This window comes from Bubalus kerabau, chromosome 15 (genome assembly GCF_029407905.1).
Source record: "Bubalus kerabau isolate K-KA32 ecotype Philippines breed swamp buffalo chromosome 15, PCC_UOA_SB_1v2, whole genome shotgun sequence".
Classification (NCBI taxonomy): Eukaryota; Metazoa; Chordata; class Mammalia; order Artiodactyla; family Bovidae; genus Bubalus; species Bubalus kerabau.
In genome coordinates, this window is record NC_073638.1 from 36,058,074 (window position 1) to 36,081,401 (window position 23,328).

At 35.6% G+C, this 23,328-nt stretch overlaps 1 protein-coding gene across 37 annotated transcripts in view; it reads left to right on the forward strand.

The window, feature by feature from the left end:
- Positions 1-23,328, forward strand: part of SOX6 (SRY-box transcription factor 6) — a 711,458-nt gene that overhangs the window by 239,098 nt on the left and 449,032 nt on the right. The window lies entirely within an intron of this gene.

Here is a 23,328-nt window from a genome sequence, read left to right on the forward strand (position 1 = left end):
TGAGTATCTGAAGAGCTGATAATATTGTTCAGGCAGTGAGGTGGAATGGCAGAGCTTGGTAAGTAAAACAAAACTTGGGATTAATCTTTTATATCAGTTTTAAAAAATTCCTAGAGTGTTGGTATATTTAAATAGTTAAATCTAATATGAATTTATAAGCTGCTGGAACAAATCTAAAAAGTTCCAAATGTGTTTGTTAATGAGATCCCCACATAGACTATCGGTATAAGTTAACTGAAAAGTATTTACATAAGTAGATAAATATATTGAATTTTGAATATTTATAAAAATAGGCGATTAGATTTGTGATTAAGAACAAGGAAGTGGGCATGGAGGAATGATTGCTATAACAATATAAGTCCACACCTCATACCGAAGAATATTGAGTGACAACTGTTGTTGTTTCTCACAAGATCAAGTTCTGGATTCTTAGATATGAAAGTGAAAATATAATTTAAAATACAATATTTGCGTAAAGATTCAGTGAGATATTTTTCAGACTTACAGGTGACAAAAATTGTCATAAGTTCTCTTATTTTCTGGGTCCTACTACTCATTTCACCCTGATGTTTAATTTAAGGACCTTTCTAAAGACGGCTTTTATTGTATTTGTGAATCGGAAGGGAAGAGAAATGAGAGGATCTGTGCTATTTGTACAAAGAAAATTAAGTGAAAAGATATGATTTTAATAATGTTCTTCCTTCAAAGACTGCTCCTCCTGTTGTAGAAGAAATTTTGATGTCAACATTCAATTCTATAAGATTGAATTTTCTCATAAATTACTTGATATTACACAAATGAACCTTTTAAACATAGTATGGACCATACCAAATATTACTGCAGCTTTGTGCAGTATTAAATCATTCCAATGTAGTATTGTACATAGAAGTTAGTAAACTTATTAAAATTGTGCACCGGCAAAAGAAGAATTTTAACCTTTCCTTTAAAAGTATTTTTTTAGTGGCAGTAAAAAGGCCTTGACATTTCATTATTTAACATTCACATAAGCACATAAAAAATGTTTTTAAAAAGCTGTAAGTATTAAAAGTATGTGTTATGTGTACATGTGTTTGTGAATACATCAAGTATATATACATTCAAAATACCAGAGCACCATTTGGACATATACACTCAGCTTTTTTTTTTTTTTTTTAACGTTCTAATGTTGTGACTCATATTTAAAACTGGGAATATTAACTATAGTAAGTGAAATAATAAGGACAATAGTTAAAATTTATTGAGCTCTTGTGCGCTAAATGCTGTGTTAAATGTCTTATCTCATTTAATCCGCATATTATTTCTGTGGTTGTTGGAAATCTACAAGGATTGTAGGGTATGCTACAACAAAGAGTAAGGTAATTGAAGAGCCTTTTACATCTTATGCTAAACGTCTAGAAAATAAAGGCTGACGAAACAAATTGTATAAGAGAGGAGATCCTTAAATTCTGTGTGCTTGTCTTTCTCAAAATTGAGAAGATTTAATATGAGCCTGGGAAAGAAAAATAGAAGATTAGTCAGTGATTCTTAGCAATCATTAATTCTTAAGCATCTTTTATTATGAAAATTTTAGTTGTTCAAAAATGTATAAATAAGTAAAATACTGTATATTTATAAGAAATGAAACATTACTAATACAGTCCAAATCTTCTGTGAATTCTTTCCCAATTTTTTGTCTTCCTCTCTTTATGCTAGAGGTAACCATTTTTTTGACTTTGGTATTTGTCATTCTCATGCTTTATATTTATACTTAAATTTTATATTCACTATGTATATGGAGGAAAACTCCACTTAATCATTCTTTAAGATTTAAGATAGACCTTTTTCTTGGCTTCCTGTTACACTTTAATTAAAACCAAAATCCTTAACACAATATGCAAAGCTCCAGCTCCATATAATGTGACCCTTGCATTACCAGCCTTAGCTTTTGCCTTTTTCCTAATGACTCTCTTTGATTCAGCTGGTATCCTGATCTACACTCTCCCAAGTTTTTTTCCTGCTCTAAGGTCTTCATGTTACGCTATCTTCTCAACTGGATAATACTTCTCCCCACTATTCTTCAGAATGATTCCTACTCATTGTTCAGCTCTCTGTTTAAATGTCATTTCCTCAGAGAAACCTTCCCTCATCCTTCCAATTCAAATCTTGTTTGCCTGCAAAGATCTCACTGTAAACCCTTTAATAGTAGCAGATATTGCAATTTTAAATTATGTATTTATTTGTGTGATTTTTGCTTAATGTTTGTCCTTCACCCTGGATTCAATTATTTTATTCTCACGTTTCCCCTTATATTTATCAACATGGTTTTGTACATTACAGGCATTCATAGATATTTGTTTTTATCAAGGAGAGGAATGTAGTGAATGAAGAAGAAGAAAGGGAGATTGAGAAAGAAAACTACATATAAATGGAGTCTGTGGGTTAGTTGATATACACTGTTAAGGTTAAATTATGCAACTTGAATCTAGTTTAAGATTAGGGTGAGAGAGGTGGTGGGGACCTTGTTTGTTTCTTAAATCTAGTTGCAGAATGTATCTATTATCCACTCTTGCTTCTTGTTTTTCAGTGCAATCTTTGACTTTTGTGTTCTCATTTTTGGGATTCTGCGTTCCTGAATTGAGCTTTCAAGTTGTAAACTTATAGAGCAGCCCCAGCCTTTATAATACTAGTGTGGAGACGCTATAGTGGGCTCTAAGAATCTGGAAAAATTTCTGACACACAGATGAGGAAATACATATGGTACTTTTGCATAAAAAGCCATGAGGCCACTTATAAGACTTTTCAGGTGCATGACTATAACTAAAATATTCATAGTAGTGACACTTGCTGTTATAATGGTAGGCAGTGTGATTTTTTAAGGGGATTATAGAAAAGAGTATAAAAAAGGAGTAAAGAAAATGAAATCAGTCTGAAAGGAGGACTGAGGTTTTCAAAATATCAGAATATACTTATGTTGTACTCTGTAAATCTTTGCTGGCATTTGTAATTAAAATCCAAGGCCAAAAGATGGTGCTGAAATTTTTTTTTTTTTGAGTTGTTGATATGGGAAAAGGAGACAAAAAAGGGGATAAAAAAGAGAATTTAATTAAAATGTCTTAGTGTTAAAAGGAGGGGATTTGTAGAGTGTCTCATTTGTGGTCATAGAAGGTGCCATTATTAATAATAATAGCGTACCTTACATTTTTATTTTTATTACTCCTTACACTTTTAAATGAACTTTTTCATATATTATCTTATACATTTCTTTTATTAACCCCATGAGATAGTTAAAGTGGGGGTCTTATTATCTTCAGTTTATAATGAGGAAAACTAGGAATGAACAGAAATCAGAGAGAAGCCAAGACTAAGACTTAAAAACAATACCGAGGTTCAGTTTTGTAGGCAAGACTAATATTCACTCTACTTATACCCTTCCATAAAGGACTGGGAGGGTATAATTAGGTTCTTTTAAGGACCAAGATCACTGGGGTGGAAGTCCTCTATAGTAGTGGTCTCCAACCTTTTTGGCACCAGGGACCAGTTTCTTGGAAGACAGTTTTCCACAGATTGGGGGTGGAGATGGGGCATGGTGTCAGGATGTTTGAAGTGCATTTACATTTATTATGCACTCTCTTTGTTATTATTACATCAGCCCTACCTCAGATTATCAAGCATTAGATCCTGGAGGTTGGAGACCCCTGCTCTATAGGTTTCCTAGACTTAAATATTTTATTTTTTTCAAGTTGTAAAGTAGTTAACTATCTCCAGCAAATAGAACTGAGATGGTTAAATGCATATAGTTAATAGATACACTGCTAAGCCTATTCTAAGTTGAGGCTTACTGGATGAAGTAATCGTTTCCTGATATCTTGTGATATCAGGAGTCCAGTCCTCTCCTGATATCTTAGGGTTCCAAGAATAAGCAGACATGGAATTTATAAGAATGAAATGCCATAACATTTGACGTAAATAAATTGTAGCTTAAATAAAAGCATGTGATGAAGCAGTGGATACAAGCCCCTTGAATGGAAATCCGTCATTTGAACTGAAGATGGACATTTTTTGGCACTCGTTGAAACTATTTTTTTTTTAAAAGAACAAGTGGAAGGCAATGTGTATATTGCATCTATGCATGTGTGCATGCAGGTGGAGGGGTATTTCTTTGAGAACAAAGAAATGCCAGCAGGTGTTTGTAATGATTAGCCAAGAAAGCTGTTTGCTGCATTTAAAGTAAAAGCCAAACCTTGTATTTTTCAATTGGACAAAGAGCCTGGTTGCAGAGAAATTCAAATTCTCACTCTTTCTGGGCCAGCAGGCAGAGCCTCCCTTAGGTTAAAGGAACCAGACATGTTCTCTCTGCAGTACAGAAGTGTCAAGAGAATCTAATATCTGTCCTAAGATGGATAAATTGCTGCTGTAGGGGAATAGTGTGTACTGTGGAGAGCCAAACCCAAGTTACCGGGTGAAAGTCACAGGGAGCCAGAGTCACAGGACAGCAGAAGAAATGCTTTGTAACAGCTATAGTTGTCTAAAAGTGAGATGAACTTCTTTGTTGATATAGTGAAGGCCTTGCTACTGGGAGGAATTGGGAAGAAAGATTAAAATGTTGGATTATAGCAAGTTGTTTCAGTATTGATGTTTCTAAGAAGATGTCCTCTATATGTTAACTGGCTAAGAAAAGGATGTGAGTCAACATAGCAAGGATGTATTCTTATGTGAAGCCAAGGATGAATGTCATGAAGGCCAGGTTTACTTTCTGGGTTGCTCAGTTCTATTTACTCTGCTGCTGTTGCTGCTAGGTCGCTTCAGTCGTGTCCGACTATGTGCGACCCCATAGACGGCAGCCCACCAGGCTTCCCCGTCCCTGGGATTCTCCAGGCAAGAACACTGGAGTGGTTTGCCATTTCCTTTTCCAATGCATGAAAGTGAAAAGTGAAAGTGAAGTCGTGATACTGGATGCTTGGGGCTGGTGCACTGGGACGACCCAGAAGGATGGTATGGGGAGGGAGGAGGGAGGAGGGTTCAGGATAGGGAACACATGTATACCTGTGGTGGATTCATTTTGATATTTGGCAAAACCAATACAATATTGTAAAGTTTAAAAATAAAATAAAATTAAAAAAAAAAGAAAGTGAAGTCGCTCAGTTATGTCCGACTCTTAGCGACCCCATGGACTGCAGCCTACCAGGCTCCTCCGTCCATGGGATTTTCCACACAAGAGTACTGGAGTGGGGTGCCATTGCCTTCTCCGCTATTTACTCTAATATGTCAGTTAAAAAATTCACCAGTTGTTATCTATAGACAGCCATTTGATGCGTAAAATTGCCCTAACTAAGACCTTTAAACTTCACAGCTATTCTCAAACCTCAGAAGAACTGGCATAAGGGAATGAAATTGTATTATAAGGGAGAAAAAGAGAAATGTTAGTTTCTCCATTGGGTTCAGATATAGAGAAGAAGAATTTATTAATAATATGATTTAGGGAGAACAAATTAAAAAACATCACTAAATTCACTAAATTACCTTTAAAGGCTCCTGAACTTTGGTACATTAATAAGATAAAGGATGACGTTTTTAAGCACCTTGGAGATTTTCTGTTACATTTCTCTGTATTGAGGTAGTGCTTTCATTTGAACAATTAAACATATTTAAAAATTAAAAAGTAATACACAAATACATTCTTGTTCTAGTGTACCTTGCATATAGTAGGAAATCATTAAATGTTACTTGAATGAATAATTCTTGAAAAAATTGAAGGAAATTTTCCTTAATGTCTCTTCCCACCTTGGATTCTATTTCTCTTCCCCAAACATATTTACTGTTTTCAATCTGGTTTATATCTCTCCAGACCTCTTTCTATATAATGATATACATATATACACAGTTATTTAGAAATGTGCAATTTTATTTTGTGTGAGGGTGACATTCTCCCCTTTTACAGATAATCACTTTATACTTTACATACCCTTTTTTTCATGAAAATTCTGACTTAGACCTTTGTCAATTTATATATTTTAACTTTATTTTCTTCTATGTAATATTTTATACTATGTATATACCATTATTGTATTGATAGGCATCTAGGTTATTTACAATTTAAGTATTCTTAGTTGAAATGTTAGATATTTAAAACTTAGGAAATAGCAAAATACGACTCTGTTTTTTAAACATACATAAAATGGGCATGGGAAGTTTCTACCTGATTGGGCTTATGAGAATTAAGGACAATTCTCATTAGGAAAATTAGAAAAAGGGAAAAGATTAGAATGTGTAAAGGCATGTGTTAGTTGTGTGTTAGTTGCTCAGTTGTGTCCGACTCTTTGTGACTCCATGGACTGTAGCCCACCAGACTCTTCTGTCCATGGGATTTCCCAGGCAAGAATACTGGAGTGGGTTGCCATTCCCTTCTCCAGGGGATCTTGCTTACCCAGGGATCAAACACAGGTCTCCTAGGCATAGAGGAGTGAAAAAACTGTATTATTTACTCATTCATTAATGAAACAGAAGAAGTCTTTATTATCAGAGGATAATTGGTAGTGAGAAAAGGCCACTAATTTCATCCATTTAAAATCGAGTAGGGATAACAACTATAAACTCTGGACAAAACATGAAAAACAGCTATTTGAAGATACTGGAGAACAATCCAAAGCAGGCTAAATCTTCAGAGGAGTTGACATTTGGAAGAAGGGATATTTGGGTAAGTTTGTCATTTTCGGGGTTTCAGTATGAAGGTAGGCTCAGTTTATAAAACTCCAGTAGAAAAACTAGCAGTCTTTCTGGTCTGGGGAGCTAGTAGAACAGACTTTGGAGCAACCACAACTACTGGGAAGTGAGGATGTAATCCTGGAAAAGAAAGAGTCACAGAAAGTGACTCCTAAATTCTATGTATAAATTTTCCCCAGCCTCTGACTGATCTGCAAGCCATACATGCTCAGAACAGGTGTTAAGAGCTCACATAAGGCTTAAAGAACTAAATAGATATTTAAGCTGCTGCCCATTGCAGGTGAGACAGAATGTGCAGTTTGAGTCTAAGCCAATAAGCTTTTTGCTAAACAAACAAAAAGTGATACTCTTTAGAGCACTATAAAAGAATCCAGAGTCTCCATGGCATAATGGTCATGATATCTAAGGTGAAGGTAAAAGTCGCTCAGTCATGTCTGACTCTTTGCCACCCCATGGAGTGTACAGTCCATGGAGTACTGGAGTGAGTAGCCTTTTCCTTCTCCAGGGGATCTTCCCAACCCAGGGATGGAACACAGGTCTCCTGCATTACAGGTGGATTCTTTACCAGCTGAGCCACCAGGGAAGCCAGAATACTGGAGTGGGTAGCCTATCCCTTCTCCAGTGGATCTTCCCAAACAAGGAATTGAACAAGGGTCTCCTGCATTGCAGGCAGATTCTTTACCAACTGAGCTATGAGGGAAGCCATGATATCTAAGAATAATCCCAAATTACTCAACAAACAAACAATGGAGAAAGTGTTAGATAATAGGGCATTTCAGCAGAGAGATAGAAATTTCAAAAGATCCAGATGGGAACTTAAAACTGAAAAAAACTGAAAGATATGGTATCTGAAATGAGACTAACTTGATGGGCAAATCAGTAGAATAAAAATGACAGGAAAAAACTAGTGAAATTGAATTAGATCAATAGAAATTATCTGATATAAAGAACACAGATAAAAAAATTTAAAAATGAATATAGCGCTAGGGATACATAAAATATTATTAATATGTGAACCGTGAACTTCCTGATATTCAAGGTGGTTTTAGAAAAGGCAGAGGAACCAGAGATCAAATTGCCAACATCCGTTGGATCATGGAAAAAGCAAGAGAGTTCCAGAAAAACATCTATTTCTGCTTTATTGACTATGCTAAAGCCTTTGACTGTGTGGATCACAATATACTGTGGAAAAGTCTGAAAGAGATGGGAATACCAGACCACCTGACCTGCCTCTTGAGAAATCTGTATGCAGATCAGGAAGCAACAGTTAGAACTGGACATGGAACAACAGACTGGTTCCAAATAAGAAAAGGAGTACGTCAAGGCTGTATATTGTCACCCTGCTTATTTAACTGCTATGCAGAGTACATCATGAGAAACGCTGGACTGGAAGAAACACAAGCTGGAATCAAGATTGTCGGAGAAATATCAATAACCTCAGATATGCAGATGACACCACCTTTATGGCAGAAAGTGAAGAGGAACTAAAAAGCCTCTTGATGAAAGTGAAAGTGGAGAGTGAAAAAGATGGCATTCAGAAAACGAAGATCATGGCATCTGTTCCCATCACTTCATGGCAAATAGATGGGGAAACAGTGGAAACAGTGTCAGACTTTGTTTTTTTGGGCTCCAAAATCACTGCAGATGGTGACTGCAGCCATGAAATTAAAAGACACTTACTCCTTGGAAGGAAAGTTATGACCAACCTGGACAGCATATTGAAAAGCAGAGACATTACTTTGCCAACAAAGGTCCGTCTAGTCAAGGCTATGGTTTTTCCAGTGGTCATGTATGGATGTGAGAGTTGGACTGTGAAGAAGGCTGAGTGCCAAAGAATTGATGCTTTTGAACTGTGGTGTTGGAGAAGACTCTTGAGAGTCCCTTGGACTGCAAGGAGATGCAACCAGTCCATTCTAAAGGAGATCAGCCCTGGGATTTCTTTGGAAGGAATGATGCTAAAGCTGAAACTCCAGTACTTTGGCCACCTGATGTGAAGAGTTGACTCATTGGGAAAGACTCTGATGCTGGGAGGGATTGGGGGCAGGAGGAGAAGGGGATGACAGAGGATGAGATGGCTGGATGGCATCACTGACTCGATGGACGTGAGTTTGAGTGAACTCAGGAGTTGGTGATGGACAGGGAGGCCTGGCGTGCTGCGATTCATGGGGTCACAAAGAGTTGGACACGACTGAGTGACTGAACTGAACTGAACTGAACATATATAAATCCTAGAAAAAAAGGAGAGCAATATTAGGGTAGAAAAAAATGCTTGAAGAAATAGTGGTTCCAAATTTCCCAAATTTGGTGAAAGATATAAATTTACATATTTAAAAAGTTCAGTGAACTTCAAGTAGCATAAATGCAAAGAAAAGCACACTAGACACGTTGAAATAAACTGTGTAAAGCAAAGAAAAATGTAGAGGTAAAGTCTTTTTTTTTTTCTGGTAATGACAGAAAACAGAGAACATAACAACATGGGAATGAAAGAGGAATTGTCAGAGAAGAATTTCTAGAGATTAAACAGACAATAGGAGGTGTTATGAATATCTTATATCAAAAAATGTATAGGTGTATCTTGGAGATATTATAGATTTAGTTCCAGACCTCTGCAATAAAGGTAATATCACAAAAGTCACACAATTTTTTTTGGTTTTTCAGTGCATATGAAAGTTATGTTTATACTATATTGTAGAATATTAAGCGTGCAGTGAGTCTGAGTGAACTCCGGGAGTTGGTGATGGACAGGGAGGCCTGGCGTGCTGTGATTCATGGGGTCACAAGGAGTCGGACATGACTGAGTGACTGAACTGAACTCAACTGAGCATTAAAAATACTTTATTGCTAAAACATGCTAATCATCATCTGACAAATTTGCCTCAAAACATCAGTTTGTAGAAACCACAATATTTACTAAATGTAATAAAGCAATGCGCAATAAAAAAAAGTACACTTTTACTACTTAGAAGAAATGAATAAATTGCTCAATAAAAAATCCCCCAAACCAGAACTTGCTAAAACTGACACAAGATGAGACAGAAAACCTAAATAGCACTTTGTTTATAAAAGACAAAGCATTTTAAATTAAAAAATAAAGCTTTTTATTAAGAAAACTTTGGATCCAAAATGATTCCACTGATGAATTCTGTCAAATATTTAAGAAATAGCATCAATCTTACCTAAACTCTTTCAAAATATAGAGGAAGGAGGAATAATTTCTACTTCTCAAGTCTGCTGCTGCTGCGGCTAAGTCGCTTCAGTCATGTCCGACTCTGTGCGACCCCCATAGATGGCAGCCCACCAGGCTCAGCTGTCCCTGGGATTCTCCAGGCAAGAACACAAGAGTGGGTTGCCATTTCCTTCTCCAATGCATGAAAGTGAAAAGTGAAAGTGAAGTTGCTCAGTCGTGTTTGACTCTTTGCGACCCCATGGACTGCAGCCTACCAGGCTTCTCCATCCATGGGATTTTCCAGGTGAGAGTACTGGAGTGGGTTGCATTGCCTTCTCCACCTCTCAAGTCTAGTATTACCATAATACCAAACCTGAGAAAACATTACAAAAGGCAAATTTTAGACCTATAATTTTCTGATCATAGATGCAAAAATCCTTAATATCAGCAAATTAAGTCCAACAATACAAAAAGAGTGGGACTAGAACTGCCATATGACCCAACAATCCCACTGCTGGGCATACACACCAAGGAAACCAGAATTGAAAGAGACACGTGTACCCCAATGTTCATCGCAGCACTGTTTATAATAGCTAGGGCATGGAAGCAACCTAGATGTCCATCAGCAGACGAATGGATAAGAAAGCTGTGGTACATATACACAATGGAATATTACTCTGGCATTAAAAGAATATATTTGAATCAGTTCTAATGAGGTGGATGAAACTGGAGCCTATTATACAGAGTGAAGTAAGCCAGAAAGAAAAACACCAATACAGTATACTAATGCATATGTATGGAATTTAGAGAGATGGTAATGATAACCCTGTATGTGAGACAGCAAAAGAGACACAGATGTATAGAACGGTCTTTTGGACTCTGTAGGAGAGGGCCAGGGTGGGATGATTTGGGAGAATGGCATTGAAACATGTATATTATCATATATGAAACAGATCGCCAATCCAGGTTCGATGCATGAGACAGGGTGCTCAGGGCTGGTGCACTGGGATGATCCAGAGGGATGGGATGGGGAGGGAGGTGGGAGAGGGGTTCAGGATGGGGAACACATGTACACCCATGGCAGATTCATGACAATGTATGGCTAAAATCACTACAATATTGAAAAGTAATTAGCCACCAATTAATACAAATAAATTTATATTAATAAAAAAATACAAAAAGAGAATAATATATCATGATCAAATAGGGATTAGGCCAGGAATGCAAGCTTGATTTAGCATTTGGAATATCTCACCATATTAGTGGAATAAGTGAAAAATATCATATAATTATTTTCATATATAGAAAAAGTGTTTAACAACAATAATTAATAATTAAAAACTCTCAGCAAACTAGGAATAAAAAATAATTTCCCTAATCTGAAAAGGACATCTGTGAAAAATTTACAACTAGCATCATGTTTAATGGTGAAATATGAATGAATTTTTTCCACAGTTCAGTTCAGTTCAGTCGCTCAGTCGTGTCCGACTCTTTGCGACCCCATGAATCACAGCACACCTGGCCTCCCTGTCCATCACCAACTCCTGAGTTCACTCAGACTCACGTCCATCGAGTCAGTGGTACCATCCAGCCATCTCATCCTGTCGTCCCCTTCTCTTCCTGTCCCCAATGCCTCCCAGCAGCAGGGTCTTTTCCAATGAGTCAACTCTTCACATGGAGGTGGCCAAAGTACTGGAGTTTCAGCTTTAGCATCATTCCTTCCAAAGAAATCCCAGGGCTGATCTCCTTCAGAATGGACTAGTTGCATCTCCTTGCAGTCCAAGGGACTCTCAAGAGTCTTCTCCAACACCACAGTTCAAAAGCATCAATTCTTTAGCGCTCAGCCTTCTTCACAGTCCAACTCTCACATCCATACATGACCACAGGAAAAACCATAGCTTTGACTAGACGGACCTTTGTTGGCAAAGTAATGTCTCTGCATTTCAATATGCTATCTAGGTTGGTCATAATTTTTCTTCCAAGGAGTAAGTGTCTTTTAATTTCATGGCTGCAGTCACCATCTGCAGTGATTTTGGAGCCCCCCAAAATAAAGTTTGACACTGTTTCCACTGTTTCCCCATCTATTTGCCATGAAATGATGGGAACAGATGCCATGATCTTCATTTTCTGAATGTTGAGTTTTAAGCCAACTTTTTCACTCTCCTCTTTCACCTTCATCAAGAGGCTTTTTAGTTCCTCTTCACTTTCTGCCATAAGGGTGGTGTCATCTGCATATCTGAGGTTATTGATATTTCTCCCAGCAATCTTGATTCCAGCTTGTGCTTCTTCCAGCCCAGTATTTCTCATGATGTACTCTGCATAGAAGTTAAATAAGCAGGGTGACAATATACAGCCTTGACGTACTCCTTTTCTTATTTGGAACCAGTCTGTTACTCCATGTCCAGTTCTAACTGTTGCTTCCTGACCTGCATACAAATTTCTGAAGAGGCCGGTCAGGTGGTCTGGTATTCCCATCTCTTTCAGACTTTTCCACAGTTTATTGTGATCCACACAGTCAAATGCTTTGGCATAGTCAATAAAGCAGAGATAGATGTTTTTCTGGAACTCTCTTGCTTTTTTGATGATCCAGCGGATGGATGTTGGCAATTTGGTCTCTAGTTCCTCTGCCTTTTAAACAAAATAATGTCTATGTTCTTTCATCCCATTTGACATTGTATTGGAGGCCCTAACCATTGTAAGGAGGCAAGAAAAGGAAACAGTATGAGAATACAAAAGGAAAAAGTAGAACTGTCTCTGCATCTTTGGCAAGGTTGCATGAACACAAGATCTTTTATATGCTAATGGATGGGGATAAAATTTCATGGAAAACAATGGGGATATTATTTTGACTCAATCTTAAAAATTAAAACAAAAATTGAAAAATTACTTATATATTGGCATCATTTCATTTGTATTTGTGTATTCTTAGAAGAATGAATTAACTGCATGATTTTTAAGAATAGTTTTTCAGGTCAAATATTATCATCACTTAACATGGTATCATTTTTGCAGAGAACTTTTTCTAAGTTCTTTGTTTAATTCTTTTTTTTTAATAATTTTTATTTATTTGTTTATTTATTTTTACTTTACAATATTGTATTGTTTAATCTTTTTATATTCAAATCATTCTCTTTTGAAAATATACCATGTTAAATCTCATTCTTGGCAGTTTTTGGTTCTTCAGTTTATCTTGGAGAACTGCAGATTCTTGATATGTCAATAATTTAAGCTGGTCTTAAATTTCACACAAGTTTTTCACACAAGTTCTTGCTTTTTTTAATAAGATTTGCAATTTCACTTTGAATTCATTTCACATTTTTATCTTGAATATTATTTACAATATTCCACAATGCAATTTCATGGCTGCAGTCACCATTCACAGTGATTTTGGAGCCCAAGAAAATAAAGTCTGTCACTGCAGCCATGAAATTAAAAGACACTTGCTCCTTGGAAGAAAAGCTATGACAAACCTAGACAGCATATTAAAAAGCAGAGACATTTCTTTACAGGCAATGGTCTGTCTAGGTTTTTCAGTAGTCATGCATGGATGATGAGAGTTAGACCATAAAGAAGACTGAGTCCCAAAGGACTGATGTTTTTGAAATCTGGTGCTGGAGAAGACTGTTGAGAGTTCCTTGGACAGCAAGGGTATCAAACCAGTCAATCCTAAAGGAAATCAACCCTGAATATTCGTCGGAAGGACTGATGCTGAAGCTCCAATACTTTGGCTACTTGATGCAAAGGGCCGACTCATTGGAAAAGACACTGATGCTGGGAAAGATTGAGGCCAGGAGGAGAAAGGGGAAATGGAGGATGATATGGCTGGATGGCATCACCGGCTCAGTGGACATGAATTTGAGTAAACTCCAGGAGACAGTGAAAGACAAGGAAGCCTGGTGAATTACAGTCCACGGGGTTGCAAAGAGTCAGACACGACTGGGTGACTAAACTACAAAAATGCGATATCCATCAATCAGGTTAGCTTGATTCTCAATCTTGACTTAAAAATAATTATTTGACAATTTTAAAATGTATTCTTATTCTTAGCTTGCATTTTAATCAGTTAAATCAGTCTTTGGGCATGGGACCCAGGCATCAACATTATTTGAAGATTCCATGTCACTCCAGTGTGCACATAAGTTTGAAGCCACTGGACAGTGATTATCAAAGACACAAAGAAATTTATCTAACTCGGGAGATACAGTTAATTAATCAGTGAGAGATATTTGAATGAAGACTAGTTTTATAAATGTTAATTTCCTTAGTGAATATTTTTATATTTTGATCACTTTCACTTCCTATTTGATTTTGGGGACTGTGAATTTTGAGTAATAAATCTTCTATATTCAGTGAATGCCAAGTATGTATGACCTAGGAATACAGCAGTGAACTAAAATGTATGGTGTCCCTTTTCTTGAAGAGTTTACAATCTAAAAAAGAGGGAGACGTTAAATAAATATTTAATTATAAGACAGTAAATATTATGAAGTGAAAGGGAGATCTATCATGGGCTTAGACTCAAGTATGGTGACTCTGCATTAGTGCTATTAAAGCTAAGGCCTAAAAGATGAGTGAGAGATAATTTGGTGAAGAGGAGATGTAAGAGGGAACAGAGTTTTTGAAAGGCCATAAGTTGGGAAGAGGCTTGCAAGCTCTAGAAACAGAAATCAGGTAAAGATGACTAAGAACAATCAACAGACAAGAGAGAAGCTCTAAGTTGCTCTGTGTGTGCGTGAATGAAGATAAAACTAGAAAGATATTTTGGAATCTGATATTAATAGGCTTGTATCTCTACCAAGTAATTTGGAGTTAATTCTGTAGGTTATGAGGAAATAATGAAGGGCTTTTAAGCAGGATGTTGGACTTGATCAGATTTTGTTTCAGCACCACAATTCAGGTAACAACAATAAAGCAAGATTTCCCCATGTGGTGTCCTCAACTTAGAAAAGTAGACTTTTCTTTGTTTTGTTTCTCCCATTTAAGTGTGTGTGTGTGTGTGTGTGTGTGTGTTAGTCACTCAGTGATGTCCAACTCTTTGCCACCCCATGAATGGTAGCCTGCCGGGCTCCTCTATCCATGGAATTCTCCAGGCAAGAATACTGGAGAGGGTATCCATTCCCTTCTTCTGGAGATCTTCATATATTGCAATTCTGTTATTAAGGTAGAATGGATTTCTCCTCCAACTCTCAATAATATCCCATTCCCCAAACTAAATGTAAAACCACATGTAAGAGGAAAAAAAAAATTCCACTAGCATTCCTCAAGAACCATATGTGTAGAATTGTCCTATGAGTTTTTTGAGTTTGCTAAAGACAGCTTTGAAATAAGTCCAGGAGCTTGAAAGCCATGCTCAAGGGATTGACCCCAGAGAACATTATGGCTTCAGCAACCATAGATCTTTGAAGTACTGAAGTGGTCTGAGGCAATTAATTTGATAGCAACAAACATTAAACTGTTCTTTTAGTTTGAATGACTATTAGCTAGTAGGTTAGGAAATGGGAGAGAAAAAATGAAAATGAAAATATTAATTAAATAATTTTTCCTTTGGCCTCAATTCAGTCACAGATGATATAGCAGTTGCTTAGGATTTCCACACATTAATTAATTCAAAAGGGCAGAAAATGAATCAGAACCAGAAACCTATGTATTATGCCCTTCTTTCCTTTAAGCACCGTGAAAAATTCAACATCTCTTGTGATAGCAGGAGTTTGCATTTCTAAGACTTGGCTGCATCCAATTTAAAAATGGATTAAAATATGCTCCTAAACATATTAATAAAGGGTTTTTTTTTACCTGTTAATAGTGATGGAAGTAGTTAATATTTATTTGTACATTTAAGTGGTAGAAAGAACACGTGAAAACTATGACACTACTGAGTGAAAACACACCTAAAGAGTGTTTTTGTTTGTTTCCCAACGATAAAACACCCTTAACCAAACAACTTACGGCATGATTTAGACTTACCCTCCCCCCACATTACAAAATGTAAATGCCTCTGATGTAAATGGTGTCCATTGACTTTAGGCCATTGACAATTCGAGTCTAAGAAAAGAAACAGAATCTTCACAGCTCTATCAGCTAAAGAGCCAATCAGATCTGAAGATAGCAGGTTTTAGGTACAGGAAATTATGTACAGGAGGAATTGAAGATTAATTGTAATTGGAAAGCACATAATCTAAATTCAGTTTTGAGTATGCCACAGATTAACTCTGTGACTGGGTTTCATTTAGTCCATCTCAAATCTGTACTAGCTCTGTACTGTTAGTGCTACTCGTAATAATAACCAATGCTTAAAAGAATTGAAAGTTTTCAGTGTTCCAGTACTTTGTGCCTGTTTGGGCTTCTACCTTTCTCTCTTTTAAAATTAAAGCTCTAGTTAATGAAGAAACAGGAAAATGGTTTATGTTTCTGGGAAGAAGCACTTTTCCTAATGAAAAAATCCTCTAAGATCTGCCGTATATATTGCTCTCTGGCATGTTTGCAAATTGTACATGGCATTCAGTGGGACAGTTCCAAAGAGAGACACACATTTCTAGATCAGAAAGAAAAAAAAAATTGCCCTTGGTTCATTTCTGATGTTAAGTTTACTTTTATGCTGCCACCTTTTCTTTCTTTTTCAGCCGTGTAGTCAGTGATTGCTCAATAATAGCTAAATTGCCTAAAGCATTCTATTTCTTTTTTTTTTTTTTAATTTTAGAAGGTAAAAAGTGCATTTCACTCATGACTCGGCTTCTTGAAATTTCAGTATTTTATCAGGTTATTTTGCTGTTTCCCTAGAGTTGTTTAAACTTTTTTTTAACCCTAAAAATAAGGGTGTGTCAGAATTGTTGCAAGCAAAGATAGAGGTAATCATATGTGGTTCCTGTTATAAGCTTTGTGTTGATACTGACTGCTATTTAAAATAAGACCTCTAAGATGAATCTACTTTTAGCATTTTTTCTCTTTCAAGTGACTTTATTGTACAGAATGTAATCAATTTTTTCGTAATAGTTACATTTTTATACCTTTATTGTTCAAGGATTAATCTGGCTATTTGAAGAAGAAACTCAATTGAGAATGTATTTCTTAAATTTCTAAAGACTGCCTTTTAGCTTTTATAATCTTCCTATATATTCTGATTTCCTAAATAATTTGTTCTTTAGAAAATATAAAAAAATAGAAGAATATCATATTTAAAATCATCCATAATTCCATTACCAGTGATAGCCCCTATTAAAACTAGGAGGTAATATATACTATAATTAAGGTTATATCCTATCCAGTTTTAAATTATAATTTTAAAATTTAATTATCTAGCATCTTGCCTTGATGACTCAGAGTCATCATGATGAACATTTGATTCCTGAACTGCTCCTTGAGTTGTCTACTAAGGCTAGTTATCTCTGTGCTGAATGGGCCCCCAAACGGCTGTGCTTTTTGAATTCCTGTGTCTGCATTTTGAATTCTCTGTCTTTGCTTTTGTTTCCAAACTATAAACTGTCATTTCTTGATAATTAGTGTTTTTACCTACTAATATTAATCCTCCTTCAATACTCCTATGGACTGCAATTTCTATTTGGCTCAGTGTTAAATAGATAAGAGAGGGAAAGCCAGCATTTTATAAAGTTCCTTTATGTTGTACAGCACTAATACAGGTAAATGATCACATAAATCACATCACATAAATGATGCTATTTAATTTTCATGCTATGTTCTTGAACATTGTTAGTTCAATTTTCTTAGATAACAGGGAACTATTTACTGAGCATTTACTATATATGAGGCATTGTGCGAAGAACTTTACATGTATTGTGTTAATTGGGTTTATTTCTGTAATAAAGTGAGGTGGATTGTTTTACAGATAGGAACACCTAGGTATTTCTTGTAACTTGCCCAAGATCATAATACTATTAAGTAGTAGAATCAGGATTTGAACTCAGGTGGGCCTCTCAAATTATTAAAAGCACTATAATTTTATCTGAAGTGAAAGTAAATAGATTCTGACCTCAGGAATTCTTCTTTAGGAAAAGTAAAGGAGCTTTCAGAGAAGGCAATGGTACCCCACTCCAGTACTCTTGCCTGGAAAATCCATGGACAGAGGAGCCTGGTAGGCTGCAGTCCATGGGGTCGCTAAGTCGGATACAACTGAGGGACTTCACTTTCACTTTTTACTTTCATGCATTGGAGAAGGAAATAGCAACCCACTCCAGTGTTCTTGCTTGGAGAATCCCAGGGACGGGGGAGCCTGGTGGGCTGCCGTCTCTGGGGTCGCACAGAGTCGGACACGACTGAAGTGACTTAGCAGCAGCAGCAGCAGCAAAGGAGCTTTACTGCACTACTTTGACATCTGTTTTGGGTTTGTTCCTTTCTAATTCCCTTCATTGCTGTATTATAAGGATGATGCTGAATAAGGGATCTATGGAGAAATGTGGGTGTCTGAGGAACTCAATGTTCAGGACAAATTAATCCTAAAAGAATGAGGTTAAAAAAATTTATCAAGGAAGGAGTAATTCTTGTTAAATAAGTCCATCTTTCATAATTCATAGAATCATGAGTGTATTCCCCGCAAAATTTCCTATATCAAAAGGTACTGAGTAATTCAAAGAAAAGCTATGACAAACCTAGACAGCATATTAAAAAGCAGAGACATTACTTTATCGACAAAGGTCCCTCTAGTAAAAGCTATGGTTTTTCCAGTAGTCATGTATGGATGTGAGGGTTGGACCATAAAGAAGGCTGAAAGCCAAAGACATGCTTTTGATCTGTGGTGTTGGGGAAGACTCTTGACAGTCCCTTGGACTGCAAGGAGATCAAACCAGTGAATCCTAGAGGAAGTCAATCCTGAATATTCATTGGAAGGACTAATGCTGAAGCTGAAGCTCCAATACTTTGGCCACCTGATGTGAAGAGATGACTCATTGGAAAAAACCCTGATGCTGGAAAAGACTGAAGGCAAAAAGAGAAACAGGAAGCAGAGGATGAGATGGTTAGGTAGCATCACTGACTCTATGGACATAAGTTTGATCAAACTCCAGGAGACGGTGAAGGACAGGAAAGTCTGGAATGCTGCAGTCCATGGGGTTGCAAAGAGTCAGACATGACTGAGCGACTGAACAGCAACAATATAGTAATTAACCAAAATACCATTGTATTGATCGTCCATAGCTATAATTCTTGGGGAAACAGGTTTTCATCTCTATGTATATTTCTAATTATACATGAAATAAAAGAGTAATTTCAAGGAAAAAGCCTCATTAGTTTCTCTCAGGGTAGTTCAGAGGGCTTCCTTTGGGTCTCAGATGGTAAAGAATCCACCTTCAGTGCAGGAGACCCAGGTTTGATCCCTGGGTCAGGAAGATCCCCTGGAGAAGGGAATAGCTACCAACTCCAATATTCTTGCCTGGAGAATTCCATGGACAGAGGGGTCCATGGGGTCGCAAAAACTCAGACATGACTGAATGACTAAGTGCATGTCATAGTTCAGAGGTTAAGTGGTGGTGAAGAACTTGGTCTTTAAAGTTTTCTGCCTAGATTCAAATCCTAACTTGACCATTACTAGAATAAAGTTGGATAAGTTAATTTCTATGTGCCTACTTTCTCATATGTAAAATGGGGATAGTGATAATAATATCTACAAATTAATACATACTCCCATATGAGTTGTTTGTTTTGTGGACTAAAGTTAATATATGTAAAATAACTGTTATAATGCTTACTGCACAATAAGTGCCTTACAAGTGTTACTATTACTTCAATTTGAACTATTTCAAATCTGAGTTCTGTAAAAACTGCTCACAATTTTAAGCCTTTGCCTATCAAAATAGTATATTTTTCACTTCACAAATAACCTATCCTGTCTTCCATTATTCCCTCTTTCCTTTCTCAAGACCTACTCTGAAGTTGACAGTGACCTCACAATGAACTCTGTAACTTCATTTTAGATTATTTTTTAAAGCTAAGCATAGAAACATCCAAAGTTGCACTATTTTATTCAGAATGGACAAAAACTTCATGTGAGGTATCAAATATAGCGTCTTTTTACCTTCAGATAATTTCCTCTTATGTTATGAGACTTTTTTTCCCCTGTCATTTGAAAATATGATGCATTAGGCAATTAGGTCAAAGGTGGAGTCCAACAACTGACTTGAAGGTTGAATGTGCATTGGTATCCTATAATAGAGAGGACTCCTTGTTTATTTGCTCGTTTATTTTTGAAAGAAAGTTGTAAATGGCAATTTACTCTACCACCCCCCCCCACCATGGTGTACATGTGGAAGACAAAGATAAAACCTATGTTTCCTTCGTGGAAGGGTGTGGAGGTAGAGGATGATTTCACATTAGAAATAATGACAGCAATAGAGGCTTCCGATGAAGATACAGTGGCCACCAGAGGACAAAGGAGAGAAGCTAATTTCTGAAGTTGAGGTATTTGATTAAACATTTAGGTTGTTCTTTATGTGTCCAAGTGCAAAGTATGTTGTTATTTATGAACTGAAGAGAGGTGTATTTGGCAGTGTTTGTTGGATGGTTTGATGATGGTTGGGAGAGAAGCAATACTGAGATATTCAGAAAACCTGTAATAAGTAAAAAAATATTTTGATAGGTAAAGACTTTGGCTTTTTAAGGCTTTTGCAATGATTAACTGGGAGAATTGGTTTATTATTAATGGTGGTTTACTATTTTGGATAATAACATTTACTTGGAGAAAAAACTACCAGATTTTGATTAGAATGTCTAAAGGTTTCTTGTATTACTTTAATGAACTTCCTTTTGTAGAGACAGCTTACAACTTTGTCAGCCTCAGGTGACTTTGTGTTTATTTTTTTAAAGTCTGGTATTGTGCTTGTGTGTGTGTGTGTGTGTGTGTTTGTGTGTGCATGTGTATTTGTATTGGAGGAGGAAATAGGAAAGAACGTGATATTTTAAGGAGATGAAGAGTCAGTGAAAGTTGATTTAAAGGAATAGAGGTTTGTAATGAAAAATAAAGGATTTCAAGCATCTTTTCTCCCTTAACAAGAAAAATTAAAGTATATTATGCATAGTTCCATGAAGAATGTATATAAATATCATATGCAAAATTATAAGAACAAGCCAAAACTTTCTAAGAAGTTAGTATGTATGATTTAATAAAATTGTAGCAGAGGTAAAGAGAAATTTTTTTTGAACATACTTTTAAATGTAGTGTCCCAATTGGGATAAACTTTCAACAGTATAGGCTGGGCCATTTATAGATTACAGCACTTTCAATTTTCTCAATGTTACAAAGTGTTGATTTTGATAAAGAATTTGTTGATGGTATATCAGCTTCTCCATGTGGAGGAGTGCTACTGAGTGATTAGTTAGTCTTGGGGCTTATGGCCAAAATTCAGAAATTGTGTCCCCAGTTCTTCTGGCCTTCTCAAAATGGGAAAAAGCTAGTAAGTTTTCTTGAGTCTTGATTCCCTGTGAAACAAATTCTTCACTATCAAGCATGTTTGTGATTTTCCTCTTTCTTCATCTTCTTTCTTTTCTTGAAAATTCTCTTTTTCTCTCATGTTGTTACTACCTCCATCTATAGTTAAGTAGATACTAATTTTAGAGATACTCCAGGTTTAAATTAGTTACATTAAAATTCTTTACATTTCTATCATTTTTTACTATGATTTTAAAGCCAAGGAATCTAATTTTTCACTCTAAGTTTAAAACTGAGGAATCTAAAACTTGATGAGATTAGTTGATTTGCTTAAGATCACATATTTAGGACCTGGATCAGGATTTTTGGTAATGCTACACTGCCAAATAATTTGTCCCCATTCAGTTTTTCTTTGTTTTTCCATCTCGATGACTAGTGTAAAAATATTTGTTTTAATCAAATGTTTAACCATGTAGAGTTATTTTAATTTACTGTATCTATCTGTCTATTAATAGACGGACATGTTTCAAGGAGATTTACCTCTTTGCTTTGTAGGGTTCATTTGCAGCTTGAAATAATACTTTTAAAGGGTTTCATCATTTTAAATAAAATTTTTAATTGGATAGAATATACTAATACATCTATGATTTGCTTTTGGAGAAAAATATCATGTTTTTGTGTCTGTTGTGATAATAAGGCATATGTTATTTTTTGCTTTTCCATAAATTATAGACTTATGTAACAAATAGAATGGATTTGGAAAAAAGGGTAAAATATAGTCTTTTTCACTGCTTTTATTTTTTTATTACAAAATAAACTGTAGTTATTGGGGAGAATTTGGAAAATATAGAAAAGAAAATACAAAAACTCTATGACATCTAGAGATACCTCAAAAATGCTTATATTGATTATATGCTTCAAGTTTTCCTACTTAGATGCTTATATTTTTAAAAGAAAAATATCTTATTGCAGATGCTGTTTTGCAAGATACTTTTTAAAAGTTAGCATATCATGATGATTTTCCCCATGTCATTAAGTATTCTTCTGCATAACTTTTCTTTTTTAAAAATGAACTTTATTTGCTACAAAAGTAACAGATACTGCATATAAGAAATTTAGGAAACACATATAAAAATAAAAAGAAGAAAAAAACTTCATTCTCAGTCCAGATATAATCATTATAATATCAAGGTTATATACATCTGGTATTAAAATTTTATTTCTCCCTCTCTAATGTTTATATCTATATCTCCTTTTTATACAAAAATGGAATTCTATGGTAACAAATGCTTTATATTCCACTTTTTTATTTAACAGTATTTCATATCATTTAAGTTTTCCTGTGATACCACTATTACTTTACATCATTATTTTTAACAATTGCATACTATTCCATTTGTGGGCCTCTCATAGTTTAATTGATCATCTATAGTTAAGGTATTTAAAAATTTTCTATTATTAACAACATTGCAATAAAGTCTTTTGTAGCTCAATCTTTGCACACATCTCTGATGATTTCTTTAGTTTAAACTTTTAGAAATGACTTGTTGGCTAGTCACTTTTTGAAAATGTTTGATGCATATTGCCACAATGCCCTCCAGAAAAGTTGAACTGGTTTGTTTTTATGAGCAGTGCATGAGAGTACTTACCTTGCCACAGCCATGCTTACACACACTACTGCCATTATTTTCAACCATTGCCAATATGACAGGGAGAAAATGGCAGATTATTTTTAGTATAATTATATTTCTTTGATTACTCATGAAATGAAATATTTCTTCATTTGTTTATTGATAATTTAAATTTCTTTTCTTTTTAAAAAAATAAGTTTCTTATATCCTTTGAGAAGTAGTTTCAATTTTGGAGTCAGACTGTTGGTGACAGAATTTGAATCTTGGCTCTACTATCACTACTTATTAACTCTGTAACCTTGGGTGTTTATTTAATCTCTTGGTACTTCAGTTTCCTTATCTGTAAAAGTTTCTTATGTTTCATAGACTTGTTGAGAGGGTCAAATGAATGAACATATATGAAACATTTAAAATAGTCCAGCACAAAGTAATGCACATGACTATAATGAGCAGTTCTTACT